The following is an 11829-nucleotide window of genomic DNA, read 5'->3' on the forward strand; positions in this document are numbered from 1 at the left end:
GCACATGGCTAATATCAGCACGGCTGATGTATCAGTCAGGCTCTAAAATATACTGTTACAGTGGTGGAGCCTCATATTTAACATTGTTAAATTTTGAAATAATGGAGTCAGTGAGGCACAAGTGATCCCTGTGTTTCAGTATTTTTTTCTGCTGTTGGCTTAGTATGTCAGAGGGGATCTACCTGCTGTTCAAAGCTTTTGTTTTACAGGGGGCTTAAAGGGAGGAGATCCTAAGAGCTTGCATCAGTGCCTGCTATAACATAAGTAAGGCTTGTTTGAAACGGAAACTACTCCATGAATGAAAGTATGACGCTTCACTTCCTGTCTGATTTCTTAAAACTGACACAGGTGCTTCTTCCCGTGTGCTGTACTCTGCAATGTTTGGTGAGTTAGGGGGAAGAACTGGAGACACATCTTATTTTACTCAAGTTTCTGAACTTCCTTTGACAAATAGTTGGTATTTAACTCATGTAGCGGTCAAATCTTTGATTTAAAAAGGTGCTGTAGATGGACCATTATCAATACTAGCTAAAGGTCTGATGGTTAATGATGGATAAAATACTGTTAATGGTGCATTGATGGCTGTTTAGAAAAGCTGTTATGGGTATGGAACCCAGCAGGTTCAGCTGACATCAATCTGAATGGCCACTGGATTATTAGAGATAGAGAAAATTGTTCATTTTGTTTTCTTTTACCACTTCAGCCTGTCCATAAATGCAGTCTGGAAAAAAAATCGCTGCCAGTTCCCACAGTAAAACTGTAAGCTGGCATAAGTATTACTCTATTCACTTGTACAGGCCACAAGCCACATATTACCCACTACTGAAATATATTGACCACACTGGACCAGGATTTAGGTCTCAATAAGAAATGTGAACTTGTGGTACATTTATAACGCACCAACATTTATGTACATTGCTCTATTGCTCTTTGGGTCGCTGTAACTTAATCAGATTTTCAATTGATTTGATTATGTTGTTATAATTCAGTGTTCTTCAAGGAAACTCCGGGTCATGACCACCTACTTAAACATGGTTGCAGACAAAGCATACCTACTCAGCAGGGCACTGTGCCCCAAAATGGTTCGGAGCCAGCGGCTCTGTGTCTATGCCTCAGTGGGCCAGAGCAGCTTTGGTGTGAACATGCTCAATAAATATACCAGTTTCCGGATGATTTTGGATATGAAGCACACGTACATATCACCTATGGTTGTGAGTTTCCTGATAAAGTAAGGTAACAGCAGACAATATATTCAGGCTAGCAGCTAAAGAAAAAAAAAATCCTTATTACACTAGCACAAAATATGACTGCCATGTTTTTATCCATTTCTAAATTTGTGGGTTACTGTCATGTGCTGACATCCTCTACATTAAGTTATCTAAAAAATAAATAAAGTGTGCAAGCTCCAGTGATAACAGTGAGACATCTGTCCACATAAACTGGATCTTATTTCAAAACATTTATCCAGTAAATATTTCTTTAGTCAGATCTTAAATATCTTAGTATATCCATTATCTTAATGAGGTTTGAATTCTGCTGTAATTTGAGAAAACAGTGGGGGTAATGTCATCCTAAAATAAAATCTTGTGGAAGAAACAGATTTATCCTCTGCATAGCATAAAGGGTGAGCACCTTGAAGTTAAGACAGGCTTTTTTTCTGGTGTGTTGCCAGAAATAGTTCCAGGAATATCCAGCATTGCTTGGTAACCATAAAATAATAATACAAAAAAATAAAATCACCAACAGAACCAGAGCTTTTTCTCTGGTGTCATAGGTGCAGTCAAACAATGATGTCATCAGTATGTTGTTGATTATAAAAACAAAACTGGGGCAGTTAGTGGTGTCATATCAAAGGATTTAACTGTGTTTTGATGGTAGGGTGACCCGGGGTGATGCCTCGTCACACAACTTAAGGGTATTGAATGTTCACCACTGGAAGAAAAAGATGAAACACAGTTCTCCATGTGAGGTGTTTGACAGCTACAATATACCTGTGTGCTCAGGCTGTACCAAGTAGATCCAGTCTGCATGTTACCATTAACTTGTTGTGGAAAAGCACTGGGAGCATTGCATTATTAACCCTCTGCACATTGGATGAGAGTTCTGCCAAAGCAGGGATCAATCAGATGGGACTTATTTAAATGTAGTGGGTCACAGTGCTCTACCAGTGCAGGCGAACTGAGGGAGATCAGATACATATATTCCCCCTCCCAAGTATTTCATTAAAATCCTATCCTTGATGCCCTGGGATGAGGAATCTAAAATGGAGGGAAATTACCCCAGTGCAAGAGGGAGAGAGAGACAAGACTCTCCTTGGCTGGCTAGTCAGTGTTGCTATGCTGTTGTAAGGAGTGAGGGAGAGGGAGGGAAGGAGAGGTGGTGGTGGGTTGGGGGGGGTCTGAAGGAGAGAGTAGAGAGAGAGGCCTAGCAGACTGTGGGGGAGGCGGAGGCCTCATCTGCAGTGCTGTGTGCAGAAGGAGCGTTTAACAGCCTTTCAGAGGGGGGAAGGGGAGGGGAAGGGAGGCGAGAGGGAGAAGAAGGGAATGGAAGGGGTGGGTGAAGGAGCTGGGGGGAGGGGATGTGAAGAAGAAAAAGAGAGTCACAGAGGGAGGAGAGGAAGGGCGAGGGTGATGGAGAAGTGGGAAGTAGAAACAGGGTAGGAAGTACTACGGGGGACGGGGGGGGTAGCAAGGCAAGGTTATGCTGGTGGTGGTGGCGGTGTAGTGACTGGCGCCCCCTACAGCTGGAAGAGAAAGAGAGGGAGACCCTGTCTCTCTTCTCCAGCTGTCAGACACAAAGAGGTACTGGCTTCTGAGACAAAAAGAGCCCATCTACTTAACAGGAGGGAGGCGAATTGGCTGAACTGGCCACAGGTCAGTGGAACATTTTGCTCCTACCTGACCTGCTGCCCACATCCACCTGAGCGGTGAGAGCATGAGAGGCAGGAGAGAGAAGGAGGGAAAGGTGGGACAGGTTAGAGGTGGTGAGGTGAGGAGCAGAGGAGAAGGAACACGTGGGCAGGTTGGACTATAACAATAACTGCAATGAAGTTGTTAATGGCGCACCCTGTGGGAAACCTGCAGGAGCCAGTATGAGTTTCCCGACAATGAAAACAACATAGAAAAAGAAAAAGAGGTGGGCTGCTAAATAAGAGCAAAATATGTGAATATGCCAGTGGAAGTGATGCTCTTGATGTCGTGGGTGCAAGGTTTCATCTCGTTCATCCTCTGAATATTGCATGTCGCTAGAGGTCATCTGGAGCAAGGTGCCACACAAACTGGGACAATAACACCAGCAGATACAGAAAGAGAAAGAGAGAGAGGAGGCGGTGGAGTTGTGTAGATGGGAGGGGGGGCAGGCTCAAGAAAGGCCTTGCAGACTGCGGGGGAGACAAGAGGCCTCTTCTGCAGTGCTGGGTGATGGAGGCAGGGATGCGGGTGGGGGCTGGGGGGAGGACTGTGGGGTGTGAGAGACACAGAGAGATGCTTGCAGACTTGGCCCACGACTAGCGCCTCCTGCAGTCAGAACAGTTGTGCTCCACACACACACACACACACACACACACACACACACACACACACACACACACACACACACACACACACACACACACACACACACGTGTACTGTAAGAGATTCAGGGAAAGAATACAGTGAAGTTATTGAGTAAGCAATGAGAAAAAAAATCAGACGAAAGCTCCCTGTTAATGAGGGAGAGAGGTCATCTACGCTGAGGCTGAGATCTGGAGTGACACGGATACAGGTGGCAAAAGAACAGCGAGTCAGCTTATATCTCATCTTGTTTTCCACTCTCTCTGTTGGATTTTCTCTCTTCTACGGTGGCCCTGAAAGGTCAAAGGTACTCTAACTTAAAAAAACACCCAGCAAACAGAAAAACATTGAAAAAAGGGACACAAAACACAGTGGAAGTGAATTTGGGGAGACAGCTGTGGTAAACAGCTAATAGCGTGCATCTACAGTAAAATATCAATGGTGCAATTAAAACAGATTATTTTGCGTCGTCTTCTCCCTCCCAACACTTCTTCTTCTGTAATCCTTCATGTGTTTCACCTCCATAGCTTTTCCATCATGTTAAAATCACTTCCATTGTGTTTTGCATACTTTTGTGGTGTTTTTCTGTTTGCCAGTGTTTCATCCCTGTCACAGCTACAGTACTTTCCCCTGTTGTGTCCCCTTGTGTCTTGTCCCTTTAAATCAGATATGTCAAAAGCACTTCACACACTTTGATCTTAAATGGACTGAACCAGAGACACTTCCCTTTCTGTTAGTGGAAATGCTTTTAACTACGCATTTAACACCAATTAATAAAGTAAAAATCCAACAGTACTTCTCAGTTTTTTCTACACAATAAAGAAATGTTGCTGTAGTAAATGAAAGAAATATTTTAGCAAAAATAAAGGTTTAGAATTACGTTTCTCATTGCTCAAACTCCTGGAATATCAAAAGAGAACATTTTTGTTAGTTCACAGTCTCTTTGTTTTTCTACTGTGGACACATTGTAAAAAACTGAAATTTATATAGTCCATCACGGTGTCGTATGAATGGCTGTGGGGAGGTTCTTACTGAAATCTATGCAGTCTTTCACATATTCCAAATCCATCAAGTGGGACATAATGGTGTCCTTCCCAGGCCGATTCTGGCCCATGGGCCTCATGTTTGACACCCCTGCTTCAAATGAACCTTTTGATAATAAAAGTTCACCATCGTTTTTTCCCCCATGGAGTTACTCTTGTCTCCTTTTGGCTTCTCTTTTAACCTTATGAATAGTACTTTACAAAGCCTGCACCACCGAAGGCCCAAGGATATTTAATCATTAGTTATGTATAACTTTAAGGATTTATAGAAGGCTGAAGAGGTGAAAAATCTATATCACATAAAAATGAGAAAACAGAAATCTTTTTTTCCTCATACCTTTAATCACCTGTAACAAACTGAAGTTGATGCTCTATGACATCACAGTTGTTTGTATGAAGAGAGTGAAGAAAAATGTGCAAAACAGTGATTGTTTTTTTCTTCATAATTTCACCTCTGCCCAATAATAATGGTTATCAACAGTCCACAGTGGGCATATCAGGATTTTACATGTTTACATGACTCGTAGACACAAAGCAATCATAAATTCCATTCCCACTCAGAGTAAATGAATCCAAACTGTTCCTATATTAAGGAAGAAGGAATGTTCCTGGAGTGTTGGGCAGATTATTGCAGTATATTGCAAACAGCCTCCAATTTGCCTGTCAAAACATGAATGAAACTTTGCAGGATGTTGCATGAATGCGGCTGCAGAAACTCAGCGGATGACATCATCATCTCCCCTGAGAGAGGGAGAGAGAATCAGAGAAACCCAGCAGGCTGAGGGTCTACTGCTCTGTGGTGGCGTGTGCACTGAAGAGACTGAGAATGCCCTTGCTCGTCTGTGGGCCTCCTGCACAGTAAGACTTAAGTGGAGGAGCGTTGAGGAGCTTTTCTGCTCAGCGACAATGAGGCAGCTGCTGGCGCTGCTCGGTGGTGTAAAAAGGATGTCGGCTGCATCGCATGGCACATGTAGGTGCACGGGAGGGAGATGGTCTTTTGGGAGGTCTGACACAAAGATCTGTACACAGCTGGCAGGGGAGAGGGAGGTCCAAAAGGAGAGGGGTGATAAATAGGGCAACAGTCTACTGCTGAGTGTCTAGGGATTGAATTTTCTTAGCAAATGGGCAAGAAAATGCCTCCTTTTTTTAATTGTAAAGATGACATTGATTTCTTTGTTTGGTAACCAACAGTAAAAAGGTCAGAGGTCACAGCTTCCGGTCCTTATAGCAAGCAGCAGCAGAGTACAAAAAAGGGACAGGGTTAGAAATCTGTAGGTCAGCTCAGGTTTGGAGAAAAAATTAAGATAGGAACGTGAGCAGAGGATAGAAAGTGGTTATATGAAACAATAAAAGCTGAACATGGAGCTGCCAGGCATGAGGAGAAGAGGAAGAGCTCAGAGTAAAAGAGGATATGGAGAGAGTTGGTGTGACAGAGGATGACGTTAGGGGTCAGGGTGAGATGGAGACAAATAATCTGCTGTGGCAAACCCTAAAGGGATCGTCTGATCGAAGAAGAAAAAGAAGAAGCCTGTCAACGTTACTATCAGCTGTATGAATATTTTTTAACATCTTTTTTCTACTACTCAGTAGTAGGCCAATCGCTTGGTAATTTGCCTTTGTATTTATGAACCTTTGTATTTATGAACCTTTGTATTTATGAACCTTTGTATTTATGAAAAGATTAATCATTAAATTACATTAAGAAAGGCCATTTAAAAATGAGGTTTAAATGAAAATTAAATTAAATGGAAAAGTTTGTCAAGAGTTTGGGCTAGACCGCAGAGATATACCACAGTTAACATACTGCCACAGCAGGCGAAGAGCTTGTTCCTAGCAGCAGGCTGTAATCCGTTGTTTGCATCCTTAAGAGCGATCCTGTGGTGCCTTTGAAGAGTCAGATCTTTTTTGTTGATGGCATTATGTGCTGTAGATGATAACATATTAAAAGTCTTCACAATTTTACATTGAGGAGCATTATTCTGAAACTGTTTCACAGTTTGTACAATTTTTGTTTGTTTGTTTGATGAACCTGTGCCCAGCTTCAATTTGAGTTGTTTTTTCATTGATATTAACGATAAGCTAATAATGGCACATCTTGTTAGCTCAAGATGATATGTTTTCTGTTCTATTATGAATTAAATCGGAAATTATTACTGTAAATCAGTGTGTTCTGTTTTATTTACATTTTTAACTATTAATTTTAACTAAACGTTAACCAAATAAATAACTCAATAAGGTAAAACTAATCCAAACCAAAACAAATACAGTAAAATACAATAAGCCCAGTACTGTGCAAAAGATCTGAGCCACCCCTCATTTCCCCACTTGTTTGGAAAGCCAGAAATATCAGTATTGACTCTACTGAAGCGTCAAAACCTCACAAACAACTGTATGTGTCAAATATGATACTGTAGGCGTCAAAGGCATTACGAGATGAAATAACAGATTCTATGTTATGGGTTGCAATGTAGAGAGTTATTGCACAAGGTATAGAAATTTTCCTGTATCTGTCCTTGTTGCAGTCAGTCAGTTAGAGAAAGTGCAGCACTAACTGTCCAGTATAGGTGCAGAGGGTGGCCAGGATTGTCCATTATGGACAGTTTGTTTGCTGACTGCCTCTGCACCATACCTGTCCAGTTTGCAGAAATAAACAGTGGCTGAAATACACGTTGATTTTTTTTTTTTAATTCTTTACAGTTAACAGTAAATTCTGAATTGCTTTTCTCTTTGTTTAGCAGTAATTTAACTGATCTCTTCTTGGTTTGACCTTTTTAGCAGGTCAGAGCTAAAACCCTAACAGGGAGTGATTCCCTGGTTGCTCATTCCTCCTGATCTCCAACAATAAAGTCAATGTTGAACTGGTATCAGCAGGTGTACGATGGGTCAGGCAGTGAAACTCCTGCTGTCCTCCTCTCTGTCCCAACACGCACACGGGTTGACCTGTCCCCTCATAGCCTGCAGATGTCGCTGTTGAGACTACTTTCCAAAAAACAGAGAAATATTATTTAATAAATTAAATATTTAGTATTCCTCTTGTCTCTTCAAAGATAGCAGAATAGTAACTTCCTGCACCTTGTTGGACCCATCAAAGTGTTACATCATTTACTGTTTATTGGCTAAAAACGAGATATTTTGACCTGATAGCTATGCTAATATCAGCTAATATGATATGACAATATAACAGGTAAGAATGCTTTCTACTTCTTGTCAGTAATCTTGTTCTTACCAATAGCAACAGCAACAAAAAAAGAAGGAAAAAAAAAAGTACCTGACATCATATTTGTCTGTAGTAGTTGTATTTATGCAGGATCTTGATTGTCTTTAAAAATATATTTTCACCTATAAGAGAAAATGTTTTGTGTGACTTGCAAAACAGTCATGATAATCAGGAGTGTAGCACAACCCTGGGCTCTGGTCTTCATATGCTCTCTATTTTTATTCATATTCAGCCATGCATCTCTCTCAAACAAATAATTGAGCATGTACAACAATCTGTAATGGTCCTTAACGTAGCCAGAAGTGAACTTTTTACTGTCATGAACTGCAGGACTGACAACCCACATACAGACATATAGAGGCAGAATGTAATAATTAAAATAAGCCTTTGTTATGGCTGGTAAAATTCCACCGGGAAAATAAACTAACACAAAACACAGATGGGAGGTGAACAGACACACAAGGGCTGAGGAGAAGACAGCGGTGTTTATGTGCGAAACTTATGAAAAGATAATCAGGGAATTGGAGCTGGAGGGTAGCAGGACACAGGTGAAAATAATCATAGACAATAAGATAGGGGGCAGGAAGTCAAATTAAACACAAAACACTAAAGTTAAGCAACTATTAAAAAAAACAAACCAAAACAGGGTTATACAGATACATGACAAAACTTAGAGGGAACTGACAGGAGGGTGAGAGGGAACAATGAGGGGAAAATGCAAACTGGAACTAACACTTAAAAGCTCTGCATAAATAAAAATCAAGGAATAACCTTTTTAAAAAAAAATGAATCAGTTATTTTTAGATGTTCATTCTTTGATTCTCAAAGTCCAAGAAAATCAGGGACCGTGACATCTACAATATGCTCAGAAGTGAGAAGACTTCTCTCCACATTTGTCATCAGATTGAAGCCTACAATTACTTTACTCTCCTCATTCTCCTCATCACCCTCAGGGTAACCTCCATTATGTTCTCTCTCTATTTTCACTTCCATCATCCTCTATCACATCTTCTTGTTACACAGACAGACCCTCTACAAGAAGGAAGCACAAAGGACTGTTATTAGTCTTGTAACCTGCTCATGGCTTCATCCCGTTTTCAATCTTTTTGGTGCTAAAACATCAGTGGTCAAACCAGGTCATCAGAACACAGGGTGGCTGTAGCTCAGGTGGTAGAGCAGATCAGCCACTAATCAGAAGGTCGGTGGTTTGATCCCAGGCCGTCTCCTGGCTGCATGCCAAATATCCTTGGGCAAGATACTAACCCCATGTTTGCCTACTGGTGGTGGCCAGAGGGCCTGGTGGCGCCAGTGTCCGGCAGCCTCGCCTCTGTCAGTGCGCCCCAGGGCAGCTGTGGCTACAATGTAGCTTGCCATCGCCAGTGTGTGAATGTGTGTGTGAATGGGTGAATGACTGAATGTAGTGTGAAGCGCTTTGGGGTCCTTAAGGACTAGAAAAGCGCTATACAAATGCAGGCCATTTACCATTTACCATGTAGCCACACAGTATTTCAGTAATACAGTGTGACTCAGTGGCTAGGAATACATTTAAATAACCTAAATGGTCTCTTTGAGACCCAAGACACAGCACAGCACTATTTCAAGGTGGTAGGAAGGAGATAGGAACTTAAATATAACCACTTATTACAACCAAAGTTTGCAGAAGAGCATCTATGAATGCACAACACATTGGACCTTTCTGGACTATTGCAGCAAAAGACCACAAACTCATGTAAGCTAAGAACAGGTAATGGAGGCTACAGTTTGCATGTTTTCATTGTTAAAAAACAAACATTATCTGGTCTAATGAACCATGATTTCTGGTGAAAGGTTCAGATGATAGGATCACAAATGTGGTGTAAATGACACGAAAGCATGGATCCATCGTGATGTGGATCAGTCAGTCTGCTAACTGAGCATTGTTTAAATACCACAGCCTCACTGAGGGTTGTTGATGACCATCCCTTCACGACCACAGTGTACCCATCTTCTGGTGACTGGTTCCAGAAGGATAGTGGTCCACATCACAAAGTTTAAGTCATATCAAACTGGCTTGTTGAACCTGGCAGTGAGTTCACTGTACTCAAATGGCCTCGGCAGTCACCAGTTCCCAGTCCAATAGACCACATTAAACTGGGATGTGCTGAGTTTAATGTGGACCAATATCTCTGAGGAATTTTTCTGGACCTTTTTGAACCAAAGACACAAAGAATTAAGGCAAAATGAGGCTGCAGCACTACTAACAAGATATACAGACAATGTGGGAGTAAAACTTAGGTAGCTGCTCTCTGTTGTGTGGGAATATGTATATGGTTAAACCTATGATGGGTCCAATGAGGTTACAAGTGTGTAAAAGAAGAAAACCCATGTTTCAATAATTTTGATTTACAATTTTTTGTTGTTTTTAGTGGAACACCATCTGTACTGAAAAGCACATGACTGTATCAACACAAGCTACCCTGTATTTGCCTTCTGTTTTCCAGTCATGTGAAGAATCCTTTACCTACATGAAGCAGGTATTATACAGAAGGAGGAACTCCAACTATTTCTTACACACATATAAGCCTTGAAAAAAAAAGTTGTGTTTTGTGTCTTTCGGAGGACGATAAATCATTGCTGCTTTTTCCACTTAGTCAAATATGTGTATATTTCAGCTTCAAATCGAGACATTTGTAGTTTTAAAAACAAGGACATGCATCTCCCTTCGCAGTCTCTGTCTCCCTCTAGTGTCTACATGTAATATAGGAGCAAACGTCGAGATGCAAGTTTGTTATATGCTTAGTACAACTGTGCAAGTTATCATTTTTTTTAATTTTCTGAACTAAAGTGAGTGCTTTTAGCTGAAAGCAGAATAGCAGAGGGAGGCATTTTTTCTTGTTATTTGATCAAGTACATGTGACTTCTAAAGTTGTTGTTGCTTTTTTGTTTGTTTGTTTGTTTTGAAATAGAGATGGATTTTAGGATTTTATTCATAGTCAAAATGTTACTCTGTAAAGTAACTTTAAAGGAATACTTTAGTCGTTTTCACTCACTGATAATAATCCTGCTAAGAATCATTTTGCTGTATTCAGCTAAAATAGTTCTTTAACTGTTTATGCAATAAATTCCAAAAGTTCCAGAATGCCAGTTTCACTTTCAATTAAATATTTATTTCTAATACGTTTTTATGTCTTATGTAAAAAAAAAAAAAAAAGGGTGATGGCATTGCGTGATAATAGATGTCCTTCTCCAAAGATGAATGTTGTATAATGTAAAAGCTATGCTTTGTCTCGGAAACAATAATTAAGCATCACTAAGCCATGTAATAACGTCAGATGGGCTGTTTATACATTGTAAATTAATATGTCTACAACAACAAAACCTTGTAGACATTTATTATGATGGAATTCTTGGTCTGGGTCAAAACGGACCCGAAACATACCAGGCATGTATTTGCATTTACCGGGCAGGTAGCCAGCAGCTGCAGCAGGTACATATTGCTTTTGGCCATAAGATGTCACTATAAAATTAAAACAATCACAAGCCAGTGGCAGGAACTACAGTTTATTTTTTGTACCCATACTAATTTTACATACGCAGGTAACACTTCATTCAACTATCATAAAATCTCTGTTACACACTATCTATTAGTTTTTACCGAGTATAGTATAACTGTTTAAATGATTAATGCACACGATTTTAATTTAGGGTTTTTAGAGATATGGTCATCATTACGTTAATAGAGTGAGAAAGTGCAACATCAGTGCTTCAGTTAACATGATGGCAAAAAACCATGTAAAATGGGTATTTTGTTTATGAATGACATTAAAAACAAAAAATGAGGCATTACTGTTCATTATTGTTCGAGCTATTTGGAGCATGGTTGGCACACCGTGCCAGGACAGAGTGGGCTATTCCTGGTGAGGTGGAAGGTGCTCTTATTTTGAAGCCACAGAGTATTATAGAAACCATGCCTTTTATTTTGAAGTTCCGTATCTCCGGCTCTCCGGGCACGGGCAGGGAGAGAGAGTCGCAGGCAGA

This window comes from Rhamphochromis longiceps, linkage group LG20 (assembly GCF_057381845.1).
Source record: "Rhamphochromis longiceps isolate RC_006_pf linkage group LG20, R_longiceps_female_GT1.1, whole genome shotgun sequence".
NCBI classification, from domain to species: Eukaryota; Metazoa; Chordata; class Actinopteri; order Cichliformes; family Cichlidae; genus Rhamphochromis; species Rhamphochromis longiceps.